Below are 16,238 nucleotides of genomic sequence, written 5' to 3' on the forward strand. Positions count from 1 at the left end.
GAGACTTCCAGTCATCTCTACAGACTTTACCCGTAAACTAAACAGAATGCCAATCATGTGTGGTCCATAACCTGTACAGTAATCCTTTAAGCAATGTATCTTGAGCTTGTTTCTTGTTTGCTTTTCATTTGTTACTTTTATCATGTTTTCCCCATGAAACAAGTTGTCAGGCAGCAGGTCTTTGTTGGATAAGAAACATTTTTACAAGTGGGGGCATCACATAGATTTCTACTTTCAGCATGTTACTTGGTACTTTAATAAAGCTGAATATATTATAATTAGGACTGCAGTGCAAGGAGAAGTGGTTTGAGTTGAGTGCTTCTGGTTTTTCTTATACTTGATTTTGACTGGCATTCCAGTAATGTATTTAAAAAGTAATTTATTTTTTCATGCCTCACAACCTTTTGTTTCCATCTAGATATTAAGTAAGCTGTCATGCAGCCAATGCATTGAAATATTTTTATTCTTCTACAGTTATTTTTGTCTTGATTGGACTTTCATAATGATGGTTTGCCACCCAGGGCAGCGTATTTAATTAAAGTTAGTTTTTTTGTGGTTTTGTGCATAGCTCCTCCCCTTTCTGTTTGACCACACCCCCCCATTGACCCCACCCATTCAGCTGTCTCCTGCAGCCCCCCTGTGATTTGAAGTCACCAGCCGCCACTGGTTATTTATCTTGTCATACTGTCCCAAGAAGTAATCACTACAATTTCTAAATGACTCACACACCTGACCAAATCCAACTGCATTCTGTATACTTAAAAAGTAACTTAAACAGAGCAAATAAATGCAGCAAACTGATTAATCTCCTCAAGCCAGATGAAAGCAGAATAAACTCTAAAACCAATCTGGTTTATAGCTATAATTTCATATTCAGAGAAAACACTGTAAAAATGCAGAAAAATGTATGAACTCACCCAAATCTGATTTAAACAGCTAGACATAGTACAGAACTGAATTAAAAAGTAATGGAAACAGTAAAATGACATATATGTTCATAGGTGTTTACTAGGCTAATGACCACAAGGGGCCTTTTTAAGACTAGCCATGCATCCCAAATCTCTGACAAGTTCTTATCACCTTGATAAGTGTAAGCAGGGGTTTGGGAGATGAAACATTTACAAGCTAGGGCTTGGGAAATTAACCAGTCCATTAGAGACATAGGTGCCAAACTAGGGATGAATTTCCTGTTGCCCATCTAATTGTCCAGGTTGCCCTTGAATTGGGGTAGGGAGGAACTCTGCTTCACATGGATGGGGAGCCTGTTTCAGCGATGGGGGATGGGGAGCCTGTTCCAGAGATGGGGTAATGTGAAGGGTACATACCTGTCTCTCCAGCAGGTCTTATTTATATCACAGGCAAGGTTTAAGTCTTTAGAACAGGTAATTCTGGTGCTGTTTGTTTTGCTGATATGCAGGAGGTCCATCAGAGTAGGGTCTGACAGTGCCCTGTATGTCAGGCATAGATCTCCCCTTGAAAGCGTGTAGGAGACAGAATATAGGGATAGAGCCTTGAGGTGGCCTGCATGACATTTACTCAAACCCTGTATTCCTTTAGTGAGGAACCTCTGTGGATGTTCCAGTTGTTGGATATGTCTAGTTAGGTACATACCAAAGGGGGCATTGTACTTAATGATAGTGATAATGACTTGAAATAATTGCAACTTCAAATTCAGATAAAACACAGCAGAAATGCAGACAACTATAGAAAAAATATATGAACCATTTAAAAGTGATTCAAATAGCAAGACAATTTTTAGCATGCAAACTGAGCTGCTAGGTGGAAATAGAGCATGGCCAGGTGTGACAGTGCAGTTTTCCATCCAGAGACATGATACTACTTTCCTAATGAGGTTGCTTTACCATGTCTCTGAATCAGAATTTCTCTCCATTGCTCTAATCAACCAACCTGTTTTGGGCAATTAGTGTTGGTGAAGAGGAATTCTCTGAATCTTAGGGTGAGTCTCTCTCTCTCTCTCTCTCTCTCTCTTTATATATATATATATATATATATATATATATATATATATATATATATATATATATACACACACATGTTTCTACCCTTCTTTCTTTTTCTGTGTCACTGAATATACATGCACATATATTATCATTTTTTTTCATGCTGTTTATTTATAACTGATTAACAGACACCAGTAAATAGGAGTCCTTTGAATAAATTACAGCTGATAGCAGTGCATCTGTGCAAGCTTAGGGAAATTAGAAGTGTTGTAGCAGTTGATTCCAGAACTCTTTTTTATTGTGTTATGTTATTCTTTAACTTTATGCAGAAGGCAATGAAGTTGTATCCAAAATATGTCATCACTGAGACTGTGTGTTAAACAATGGACATTCAGTGCTTTCAAGGCTGTATTCAAATAATCCATATAACACAACTGAATGTAATAAAACTTTTGTAAATTATTAATCATTGCTGGGTTCAATACACAAAAAATGTAGTTTTTTGCACCAAGAAGTTGAATAGTCCAGGCACTTGTGTTTATTGTTGATCTAGTGATCAAATAATCAGTTCTGTGAAAATGTATATAAATAAGGTGCTAGATGAATTATTGAACACATTACTGAACACCAAATACCCAACAACAAAAAAAGTGCATTTCAGCAAAAACACATAGTAGAAAATGAATTATACCCAATTATATAGGAAATAGATACTCCTAGAAAGCATAAAAATGTTGGCCTTGACCTCAGAATCAAACACCAGTTAGAAATAAATCTCCCCCAAACTCTTCCAAGGTGTTGTTCCTATAATAATATAATAACCCTGTGTTATAATCACCAGTACATTTTGGGAACTTTGATTATTATGATTACTAGAGACAGACAGAAGCCGGGTGTCAGGGTATGAGTTTGAAATGTACTTACTTTACATCTGGAGATACTACTTAGTAGCATAAGCAGTGACGTATACTGCACTGACATTTCACAGTCATGTTAATAAAGCATAAATATTGTTTACCCAACTAACAGTTCATCACATTGTTAGTTGTGACTGACTAGCAACCTATTTGATTTGCATGTGTAAGCCTGACTTGAATGCAGTAATATACTGAGTAAAACGTCAGTGTGCAGTATGAATCATATCGGACAGCAGCACTAAAGTGTACCACTTCATGTTGGCCATACAAAGTTATAGCTGCAGTCAGACAGCATAGGTGCACCATGCCATTTAAAGTTATACCATATGTATTTTTCTAACAACATGAAAAAGGTTTATGAATTATTACACACAGGTATAAGAAAAAAACTGAATATTCAAACAAAACTTCTTTCCTTCTACCAAGGCTGGTTGTGGTGTTTCAGCATCTGGAATCTCTTAGCAGAGGCTGGACACCGTGCAAGAAGGCAATATTATGGTTACTTCAGTGGATACATCTCAGTCCCACCCTAACACACAAAACACACACACACACACACACACACACACACATACATGTATGCATACAAATGCTCACACATATACACATACACATATAAATGTGGGTGCACACACACACACACACACACACACACATTTGTCATTTGCTCTCTGTTTTACAATTTATATAAGTGTGACAGAAAACAAATGTCATGTGTCAGAACTTAATCATCTTTTGAGCTTTAGATTTCTTTTCATTTAAATGTATTTTTATTGAACATCAATTTAATCATTAGACCATAGTGCCATAGTATGGTATCATGAGGCATTAATATCATAACATAAAATCACTGTCAGTAACGGCATACATCCTTCATAGCCCTTTTAAAATCATTACGATAACTGATAAAACATTTTATAATAAGTAAGGCACATACAAATGTCCCAGTATGTGTAACAAGCCGAAAAGTAACAGTTGAACATTTCATATCCAAGCATAACTTAAAAATTTACTAAGGTTCCCCACAACTAGCACATGACATCCAAGGCTAATACCAAGGGATAATAGAATGAGTCAGTGAAATGCAGAAATTGACTCAAATACTGAATACCTATCAAGGTTTCCTTTGAGTATGCCAGCAATTTCCAAGTTATGAGATTGGACAACCGTAATTAAAAAGCAAAATGAAAAATGTGAAACAGTACATAGTCATGAGATGTCACTCCTTCTGTTTAAGCTGGATCTTAAGGGATTTCATTATTTATTCATAGACAAATGGCCTTTTTGGACTAAATCAAAGATTCAGAGCAGATATGATAGTATAGACAGCAGATCTTAAAACAGCTAAAAGCATGATTACAATATGCTTTTCCTCATTAAAAGATTTTTGTCTAAAAACATTTATTTTGGTAATTCTTTAGAGATTCTGAATAAGCAGAAAATGCGGCAGCAAGTTTTTCTTTTGTTAAATGGTCGAATTAAGTGGTCTTTGCAGCTTATGGACGTGTATAAAATATGCATACTTAGAATAAATAAAATGTTGCTTATGCAAAAAATGTTGCAGTAAAATGTATGCACTGCAAAATCAGTGATCTTCTGAAATCACTAGCTTATGTCACAGTCCAACCTAGTTACATAAGAAATCGCTAATGGATTTAAACAAGTGCTGCAACACTGGGAAATAAAATAAATTGATTAAAATTGAAGCTTATAAAAATGCAATTTAATCTGTTGCTACCAGAGAAGGTTGAAGGATCACAAACATAGCACTAACATGCACCCTCTGGGCATAAATAAAATGGGTAATTAACTAAAATTGAGGTCATCTAAAGGAAAAAGAACTGGTATTTGTAACCACACACTCTCAGATTTAGGGTCGCACTATACCTCTAAAACATTGATTCTCAAAGCATAACTGAAGAGACAATCGACTTTTAAGCTGTTAGGGTCTGGTTGTTCTACCTTCCTAGTCCCAAGTTTTACACTTAATGCAGTACAATTCAGCTGCAAATGATCACTGCTACTATCTTTCACTTTCTGATTTCTTTGAATGAATATCTATTTGCATATACACACATGCACGCACATACACACACATATTTATATGTGTGTGTGTGTGTGTGTGTGTGTGTGTGTGTATATAATCATATACATATTTGTATATACAGATTTACTTCTTAATATCATGCACCAGTACCTTGATCCTTAATATAACAGCATAATTATCCATTCCACACAGAACACTACTGTCAGGTAGGCCTTACCTCATATACTCTCAGGTAGGCTAAAGAATTTATTTGTAACATCACTGGTTGCAGGCAAAGCATGACTCTGCTTACTTTACAAACATTTATTAAAATGACATATTCACGGTCATGAGCTCAATGTTTTGTATCCCTGTTGATCATTCTATCCCCTGCTTTTGATTGGGTCATCTTCCTTTCACTCATCTTATGCCAATTAATTAAGCCTTTGCAGACAGGCTAGCATTACCTTTTTTAGCAGTAGAGAAGTCAAGGATGAAGTAGAAGTGATGCTTTATGTCCATTCTCAGAATCTGAAATGATAGTGTCAGACCCATTATCTGGTATCCCATGCTATTTGTGAAGGCATTAGTAGATGTTTATGGTAAACTAATTGATAAACAACAAGAGGAAGTATCTAAGCTCTATAAGGCAGTTCTAATGCACCAGCTGCATAATAAGTATTTTACAGGACAGCTGCAGCAACTTTCTGAGTGTTTAGCTACAGCCCTTAAGGCAAAATAACATACCCAACACACTAGTAATAGGTGAAGCTATAGTCAGGCACACTGACATCCCACTCACTAGGCTGAACAAGGAGAAGGTTACTGTTAGCTGCCTGTCAGGTGTCAGGATCCGCCACATAACACAAGCACTCAGGTCACTCCAGAACAAGTACAAATATGACTCTGTCATTGTCCATGTTGTTGTGAATGACCTGAGCCATACCTCCCTGGACTACATGAAAAGGGACATGGAGGAGCTCTCTGATCACATAGCCCAAGCCGGTATGACCCTGACCCTGAGTAGCATCCTGCCCTCACCAAGAATGATACCACAGTATAGAGAAAAAATTATCAGTTTCAACAATTGGCTAAGCTTCTGGTGTCATTCAAAGGGGATCCAGTGTCTGTCAGCCTGGGATGACATACTTGACAAGCCATGCTTCTTCACTAGAGATGGCTTGCACCTGTCACCCTTAGGCTTTCGAATACTGGCCAAGGCTCTTGCCACCCCCATAGTGCCTTTTTTAGGCAAGGCTCAAAAGACAAACCCACCACCGTAAATAGCACAAGTAACAAAAAACTGAGGGTAATGCTATTCAATGCCAGAAGTCTAAACCTCAAAATGCATGCACTCGAGGCACTCCTCAGTATGGAGAAAATTGATATATGTCCAGTAACAGAAACCTGGTTTAAAGCTCCAGAGAGCACCCCAGCACTACCAGGCTACAACTCATACCATACATTTTGGCCGCAAAACCCGGACGAAATACAAAAGGTGGGGGAGTATCCATATTCATCAAGGATAACCACACCTCCAGGTTAGTGGCACAGCACGATGCTTCAGAGATCATCCACGTGCAACTAACAATGGGTAAAACTGCCATTCAAATTATAGCTTGTTACAGATCCCTCACCATGTCCCAGGATCCCCACTCCGCATTCCTGGAAACACTGGGAAACATAAAGGTCCTATCAAACACCCTGATATTGGGTGATTTCAATTACCCAAACATTAACTGGGAGAACTACTCAAGTACAAACTCCCTTGCTCAACAATGTTTAGAATTTATAAACTCAAACACCCTGGATCAACTAGACAACACCCCCACCAGAGGTGACAACATATTGGACCTGGTCATCACCAACATGGGCAACCGGTGTTCCACACCGGAGGTCAACCCCTCGCTGGTTAGATCTGACCATAAACTAATCACTCTGGATATCCACATTCCGCCACCACCCCCGGTCAAAGAAACCACCATGAAAAACTTTTCAAAAGCAAACTTCACGTTACTTAAGACCGAGGTGGGAAGTTTCAAAGCCCCTATGCTAAAGGATAACGCTGTCCAAGCTGCAAAGTCCTTTACTAATGCACTCTATGGGCACCTACATGAATGCATGGATTGTGCTATCCCAAACAAAACCAAGACTCACTCCTCCAAGAAAAGGAAACCAGTCTGGTGGACCCTGCCATAAACAAGCTATACAATAGAAGGAGGAAACTAGTACAGAAAAGAGTAAAATCCCAAGAAGGGAAGACATCCCTGATCAGTATCAGCGAGAAACTATGTTCCCTCATAAAATCATCCAAGGCTAGCTTCGAAAGAAAAATTGCCATGGACTCCAAAGATAACCACAAGGCATTCTTTAGCTATGTCAAGAATCTAAGTGGCAATTCTCAGATCTGCTCAGAGTTAGTGCAGAATGGCACAAAATACACTGAACCGACCGATATAGCCAACATCCTGGCAGACAGGTTCAGTGCAAACTTCACCCCCCTCTCACCCCCAAAAGGGCCCATAACTATACCAGAAGAATGTAGTGCCCCTGAAATCACAGACACTCAGGTTAAAACAGCCTTGTCCAAAGCCAAAAACACAGCATCAATGAGACTGGACGGTGTCCCAGGCTGCATCATACATGAGCTCAAAGATGAACTAACCCCTCACCTAAACACACTGTTTAAACTCAGCCTCTGCACAGGCTACATGCCCACAGAGTGGCGCACAGCAACAGTTATTCCACTCCACAAAGGTGGAGCCACAGTGGACCCCAGGAGCTATCTCCCTATAAGCCTGACTAGCTTGGTCTGCAAAGCTATGGAATGCATCATCATGGATCTCATTAACAGAGACATTGGAAACCGCCAAACACTGGACCCTACCCAGTTCAGCTTTGTTAAGGTCAGATCATGCCTCCTAAACCTGATGGACTTCTTTGACACAGTTACCAAGGCTATAGATGAGGGAAAGGTTGTCCACACAGCCTACCTAGACCTCGCAAAGGCCTTCAACACCATTCCCCACTCAGGTATTATAGACAAGCTCACCAGCCTGAATATAAACCCCTACATCACGAGATGGGTTGCCAACTGGCTCACGGACAGAATCCACATGGTAAGAGTTGCGGGAGCTAGGTCTGACTCTAAACCGGTTACAAGTGGCGTTCCCCAGGGCTCAGTCCCGGGACCCCTCCTGTTCGGCATATACTTCTCAGAGGTACAGGCAAGCACAGGAGGACTATGGTTGACCAAGTTTGCAGATGACTGCAAACTAAGGGCTATAATTGACTCTCCGGCTGACAGACATCCTCCAAAAGGGTCTCACTGAGACAGATACTTGGTGTCAAAACCATGGTCTCAAGCTAAATACCAAAAAGTGTATAGTCATCCTCTTTGGAAAAAACAAAGTACCCACAAACTACAACACAGGTGGTAGCTCCCTAAATATGGAAGACATAATAAGGGAAATGGGGACCCAAGTAGATAGTAACCTCTCCTTTGATAATCACATTGTCAAAGTGGTTAGAAAATCCTTCTATGTGGCCCACCTAATCACAAAAGGTTTGCATCCAGATCGAAAGAGGTCATTGGGCCCCTGTACACATCACTCATCAGACACATCATAGAGTACAATGCTCCATTTGGGATGTACCTTACAAGACACCTGCAACAACTGGAAAGACCACAGAAGTACCTCACCAAGAGGATCACTGGCCTCAAGCAGATGCCCTATGCAGCTCGACTGAAGAAACTCCAGCTGTACTCGATTGCATACCGCCTACTCAGAGGTGATCTCTGCCTGACATACAAGGCCATGTCCAACCCAGAATTGATGGACATGCTCCAACTAAAGAAAATCTTATCGCCTCGAGCCACATGCTCCAGGGATCTAAACCTCACCACAACAATAAATAGGACGTGCTGGAGGGATAGATTCCTGTCCCAAAGACTTCCTATGCTCTGGAACAAGATTCCAATCTACATTAGGCAGAGCTCCTCACTAACCCTCTTCAAGAGAAACCTTGATGAGTGGATGGGAAACAGAAAGTTTACCCCAGGGATCACTTCAATGGCTGTGCTGGACAGAGGCACAGGGAACTAATCTAAGGTGGCAGCGAAAGCCAACATATTCTGGCTAGACTTATAAATGCCTTCGGGCAGATAGCCTAGTACCTACCTATGAACCTATTAAGTAACGATTTAAAACAATGTAAGATAAAGAAATACCAAAGGGATATGTAAGATTAGAAAAATAACAGCCAATTTATGTGGAAAGAACATAGGGGTGAAGGAGGGCGGCCTAATGGTTAAGGTGCTTGCCTTACAAACACAAGGTTCAGGGTTTGAGTCTCACAAGGGATAAATGGTTAGGCTTAAAATGGCTCACAAGGGCAGTTAGCCTAGTACTAACCTATGAACCTATACAAAATGTGCATCTTTTTAAGGGGATTGTGACTAATAATCCATCTAATCCTCGAAACAAACAACCTTCAAGGCATCCGATTTAAAAAAAATGGAGAAACTACTGACTTATCTACTACAGAGAATTCCTCTTCCTGTTTTGATACTCTGCTGATTCTGTACCACTGTCTCTAAAAAGGGCAATGGCCCTTTAGAAAATATAGGAGGGCAGGGCAGAAACATAAGAGATGATGGAGGAACATTGAAGAAATTGCAACAACTAATGCTCAGTCAAAAACAAAAATGGTTTAGTGCATAATGTTTTTCTTTTAATATATCTAACAATGAGATAATGTTAAATAAAGGAGTAATTGTATTCCAACCTCTCCTGTGTCTGAGATATAATTGGTCAATGATATTAAAGTTTTTTGCAGAGAGATAAATTTAAAATTGTTGTTTAAAGACAGAGAAGCAGATCGGGATGTTTGCTTTTATGTTTAGGCCACCTAGTTTTAATCCAACTTATAACTAAAGTGCATCTACATATAAAAAAACTCATACTAAAGTATTAAAACTACCCCATGGGGAAATACAGGCAATTAAGAAGCTTAGTACACATAAGGATATTGTACTAAATAGGGCTGACAAAAGGGGAGCATTAGTAGTAGTAATTTGGGAGTAAAATATGTGTAAAAAAGAAGTCGAGTCACAGTTATTTGATGGCAGGTTTTAACAGAGAATGATTTTGATCCTAATTTGAAATTTAAAGTTGAAATTGATTCTTTTTGCATCTAGTTGTGGAAGAAGTTATCATTAATAGACATGTGGCTTTAGAATTAACAGCTAAGGATTCTAAAATGCAATGTTTTTACATATTGCTGAAAAATACATAAGGATCCTTTTCATCCACTGGGTAGACCTATGGTATTAGGTCATGGTTCTCTAAAAGAACCATTATCTGGATATCTAACACAATATTTAAAGCCACTGCTGGGTTTTCTCAGATCTAGACACAACTCTGCTTCTTCAAATTTTGCAAGATCTCAATTAGAGACCGATTAGTTATTATGTATATTGGATGTGAAATCTGTGTACACTAATAAATCTTATTGGACCAGCTTAATAGCCTTAGAATACTGGTTATATAAAACTAATCTATATAGCCCTGGGTTTGATACTGTTTTGTTTTGTCTAATGGATCATGTGCTAACCACAAAAGTAAGACCCCAAGAATGGGCCAGCAGTTTTCTTGGCTTATGCAAAACCCCTTTCAAGATCATTTTGACATGAGACTGTATTGAAAGAGTAGGATCCATGGCCAGACATGCTTACGTGGTTGATAAATTTCATTTGATAGAGTGATAAGAAAGGCCATAAAACAGTAACTCACACAAATAGTGTAGAACCAGAGAGCAACTAGCCCTGAATGGGTGTTGGTTATGTTGTTGGCACCAGCTAGAAAACCTTTTTCATTTGCTGATATATAATTTTCTAGTAGAAGACTTTCTTGCCTCCATTAGTAACTGCTGCATGTCCTCGGTAAACAGGTGAATAAAAGGAAGTAAGACCTCATCATCCTGGCAGTCAATTCATCTACTGTTCTTGTGTGAGTAGATTCAGTTTGTGATGAAGCTTGTGCTAATTGCTCCTGACCATTTCCAAAAGGAGGGAGAACCACTTTTGCCTGGGTCTGAATAAAGTCATCACAAAGATCTTGGAGGATTCCTTCTGAATCTTCAGAAGTACCCTTGATATTAGCGAAAAGGGCGGGAAAATGTACAGGAACATTCATGTCCAAGAAAAAGAAAAGGCATCTGTCTTCCAAGCCTTCTTGCATGGAGTCCAGGAGCAGAATCTTACCAGTTGATTGTTCAGATAGGAGGCAAAGAGGTCTACTTGAGGAACTCCCCAAAGATGGATCAAATCTTGGAACACCCCCTAATCTAGTTTCCATTCATTAGGATCTGCCCTGGACCTGCTCTGCTTGTCTGACACACAGTTTTGCTCAGATGAAATGTAGGACACCTGTAGAGTGAGATTGTGCTGTGAAGCTTTATCCCAAGCTCACATAGCTAGCCTGAAAATGAGGCACAGCCTAGTTCCTCCTTGCTTGTTGATGTACAACATGGGTGTGGCATTGTCTGTAACCACTTGAAGGTGTCCTAGGGACCAAAAATGGTTTAGAAAGTTGAATGCCTTTATCAGAAACAAAAAAACACACAGCCCAAGCTGAAAAATAAAATAATAGCAAAACACACAAATGCACGGAACGCAGCAAAGACTGCAACAGTAAATCCTTTAATGATTCTGGTACCTCAGCCTTTGCCTTCTCACTGAATACTTTACACATGAATAGCAGTCTTATTTAAGCATCAGCTAAATTATGCTTAATTAACCAATTAACTAATTCTAATACTTCAGAAAAAAGTAGGTTAAAATCTGAGTTTGACTGTGTTCATGAGAAGCTATATGCTAGAGGTTATTCCCATGAATCAATTAGGGAAGCTAAAATTAAAGTAGAGAAAGAATTTAAACTTGAAGGTCATAGAGGAGGTTTTTTTTAGAAATTTGAAGGTGCAGAAGGGGAGGAAAGATATCCATTCAACTGATAATGTAGATGAACAGGATGACATTATATTTTTTGTTAATAGGTATTCAGGTTTCTCACCAATTTTAAAAAAATTGGTGGATTCCTTGTGGCCTATTATTAGTAGAGATGAAAACATAAAGGATATATTACCTAAAAAAGTTATATTTTCCTATGGAAGATTTCAAAATTTAAAAGAGATGCTAAGAAGCAAGAGTAAAAGGAAGAAGATAGCAAATGCAGGTGCCTTTGCCTGCGGGAGATGTAAAGTTTGTGAAAAGATTAGGAATATGGATGGCAAGATGATCAATGGCAAAAAGTATAAAGCCATTGATCATTTTGACTGTAATTCCTTTGGAGTTATTTATGTGATTGGCTGTAACTGTCCATCACCAAAGTGGTATTTCGGACAGACTAAATGTAAGGTGAAACTAAGAATTATGGAACACCTTGGTGATACAAGAAATGTTAGGATGGATATCCCCGTGGCCCATCATTTACATGTGAAACATGGAGGACTGGCTGAAGAGTTTATTTTTAGTGTTATTGCCAGACCTTATGGGATGGGGTTAAGTAACATCGATTTTCAACAAAGGTTATTAAGAATGGAGTCCAAGTTTATTATTAATTATAATACTCTTTATCTTAATGGTATGAATCTTGAATTATAGATAATGTAATTTTTTAAGGGGAATTGTGATGTTCTTAAATTGCATTTTTGATAATTTATAGAGGCAAAATAGATAATAATGAATCATACTTTGGAAGTATGTAAACAAATGTTAACTAATGTTAGAATTTAATAGGGTTTGATATGTATTTTTATGTTGTTTAAATATTTAAATATTTAAATTAGTTAATTGGTTAATTAAGCATAATTTAGCTGATGCTTAAATAAGACTGCTATTCATGTGTAAAGTATTCCGTCAGAAGGCAAAGGCCAAGGTACCAGAATCATTAAAGGATTTACTGTTGCAGTCTTTGCTGCGTTCCGTGCATTTGTGTGTTTTGCCTTTATCAGGTCAAACATCTCCTTGATGTTTATATGTTTGTATGGTTCCCTATCAGAAGCCTGAAACACTATAAGCTTGAAAATCAAAATCCTGAAACCAAAAGCCTGAAAATTCAAAATCCCGAAAACCCAAAATCCTGAAACTCAAAATCCTGAAAACACAAATAATGCTAATATGTCACTATAAAGACACTAATATCTACCAACTGACCCTGACCCTAACCCTAACCCTAAGGTCCGTCAATATCGCACACTCACCTGACCCGCGCCCTAACCCTAACTCACTTAAACCGCCCCTAACCCCAATATTTGTCACTATTGCATACATGCCTAACCTGCGCCCTAACCCTAACTCACTTAAACCGCCCCTAACCCTAACATAAAACCAACCGCACACTCACCTGAACCCAACGCATGACCTAACAATGCAGGGCTAACAATAGCAAAGCCACAATGACGTCAGTATGTCCATTTTGTGTTTTCAGGATTTTGAGTTTCAGGATTTTTGGTTTTCGGGATTTTGAATTTTCAGGCTTTTGGTTTCAGGATTTTGATTTTCAAGCTTATAGTGTTTCAGGCTTCTGATAGGGAACCGTTTGTATATATTCTTGGTGCCCAACACCCCCTGCGCATTTATCCCTCCTATAGCTACTCCCCAAGTGAAGTCTGAAGTATTTTTGGTGACTAACTACTTTGGAGCAGGGAAGGAGAAGGGAGACCAGGGTTTAAAGATATCTGTTGTCTCCACCAAAAGATTTCCCTTCTGACAAACCCTAGCACTGAGATATAAAAAGGTAAACAGTGTTGATACTAGGACCAAAGAGATTTCAGATATCACTGTATCTTTCTTATGTGGAGTCTTGCCAGGGTTATGGTGAGAATCATAGATACCATGGTACCCAAAACCCTGAGATATTCCCTTGCATTTTTAGAAGTCTAAATGGAAGACCTTAGAAATAGACCTAGATAAAGATTTTCCTTTTCCCATGGAAGAAAAGCATTTTGAACTGAGGTGCCTAGTTGATATACCAGGAGCACAATCCTGTATGCAGGAATCAATAAAGAATTTTGAATGTTCTCTTGTAATCCCAGCTTGTGGAAAGAGATCTCTCACCCAAGAGACAGATTCCTGACACTTTGAAAATGGCTTTGCTAGTTAAGTAAGTCATCTAAATATGGAAAAAACATGGATACCCTGTAGCCTGCAATGAACTGTAATTGGAGTTGGACACTTTGTGAACACTCTTTGTGCAGTGGATAGTCCAAAGGGAAAGGCAGAGAACTGATAATATGATACAGATACAAAAAACATTAAGAAACATCCAAAGTCTGGATGAATATGAATGTGATGATAAACATTTTTAAGTCTGAGAAGAGGAAGAAAAGATAACAGGCTGTCAAGTGATATTATTTCAAATGTGCACACTATCACAAATAGATTTCAGAAAAAAATATCCAAAGCTGGTTTCCAAGAATTTTCTTTCTTTCTTTGGCACTAGGAACACCTTGAATAAAAACTATTTTCCAACTGGGAAGGAGAAACTGGTTCTATTACTTCTTGGAACAGCATATGATGAAAAACCAGTGGAAACAGAAGAGCCTGATCAGGAGGATGACAAATGACCTCTGGAAAGAAGAAATTTTCTCACACTGCCATCTGTAACCTTGATGAATGGCTTCCAGAACCCATTTCTTTGAAACTCTTTGTTGCCAAAGACAAAAATGGAGAGTGAATCTTTCTGTAAGAAAAAAAAGGTCAAGGTGGAAGGGGTTCACAAGGTCTGTGGAATAGCCATTCAGACTTGTTGGAATAGCCTTGGTTTTGGGAAGTCTAATACTTCTTTCTGGAACCCCCTTGCTTGCCATTTCTTTTTAATCATCTGTTAACCTGTATTTTGTTGATACTGGTTAATCTGTTTTTTGCCAAAATTGGATGAGGAGCTAGAAAATATCTTGGAAATTTTGAAAGAGGAGGGATGAACAATCTTACATATTCCCTTGAGCAGCTTGTCTGTTTCACAGACTTTTTGATCACCTCTGCAGCAGAGGGGCCAAATATTAAATCTCTGTCCAAGAGAGAATTTAAAATCTCATTTTTAACATAATCTGGGAGGTTTCTGAGACTGCAGGCATGCAGTCCTCCTCAAAGGGGTCTGTATCACGCTGTCGAATTGTGAAAATAGCAAACGGCTACAATATCAAAAATGCTGTTCATTGAAATGTGTTTTGTGGGGACGCGGTACAGCGGGGATTGAAATACTTGCCCTTTCCTCACTGTAGTGCAATCCCGGAGTTGGTATATATAATTAGGGGTGGTGTGGGGGGTGCAGCCCCCCACAAAACACATTTCGATGAATGGCATTTTCGATATTGTAGCCGTTCACTATTTTCACCATTCGACAGTGTGATATAGACACCCTCAAAGCATTACCAGTAGCCACTTCAGGAAAAGTAGGTTTTATGGTGCCCATTAAGAGAAATCTTGCCCTTAGATATAAAAGTCAGAGTTGTAATGGACAGATATAGATATAGATGTATGTATATGTAGGTGTTGTCATTTTAGTTGAGTGTGGCTTTGGTCAAGATCTGTTTTGTTGACACACATTGGTCAATAGGATAGATGATTGACAGTTGTGCGAGATCAACAATTCCCTAGGTTGGGGAATATGTCCTTTTCCCTGGGATTGTACAGTCTCAGAGTTGGAATAAATAATTAGCAGGGGTTATGGGGAAACAAGAGGGGCTTTTCCACCTGTGAAAAACATGTTTTTCAGTTTGCATGTTCCAAAGTTAATCCTTGGATCATGCGCAGTTGTTGTTCAACATTTTGTTGCCAAATTTAACGTCAGTGTTAGTGTTGTGTGTATATATATATATATATATATATATATATATATATATATATATATATATATATATATATATACATATATATATATATATATATACATATATATATATATATATATATATAGAGAGAGAGAGAGAACTTAATGCCTCTAAATTCCCATATAAAGAGACATTTTGTAGTTAATACCAAAGGAAATACAATCAATTATTCTTAGATTTTTTAATTAGCAACTAACATAAAAATCACATTTCTCTATCACCATCCCTGCCTGAAGGAGATTAAGAAAGTATAGCCATTTCTTTCTACTCATTTTCTTAAAAACTGAATCATAGATAAATGGAAACTGTTTTCCAGTTATTTATTTTAACTTGGGTCCTTTGTTTTAATGGCTCTTTCAGCTTTTTCTTGCAGGATGCTAAATTATGATAGCAAAAACATGAAATAGTGACATTTCATTTAGCTGGTATCTAAGAAAACAG

At 38.3% G+C, this 16,238-nt stretch overlaps 1 protein-coding gene across 6 annotated transcripts in view; it reads left to right on the forward strand.

Annotated features, from left to right (window-relative positions):
* The window catches only part of SYTL5 (synaptotagmin like 5), a 2,413,062-nt gene that overhangs the window by 929,646 nt on the left and 1,467,178 nt on the right, over positions 1 to 16,238 (forward strand). The gene's annotated exons all lie outside the window — the stretch shown is intronic.

This window comes from Protopterus annectens, chromosome 5.part0, assembly GCF_019279795.1.
Source record: "Protopterus annectens isolate FY-2018-M chromosome 5.part0, PAN1.0, whole genome shotgun sequence".
Taxonomy (NCBI): domain Eukaryota; kingdom Metazoa; phylum Chordata; order Ceratodontiformes; family Protopteridae; genus Protopterus; species Protopterus annectens.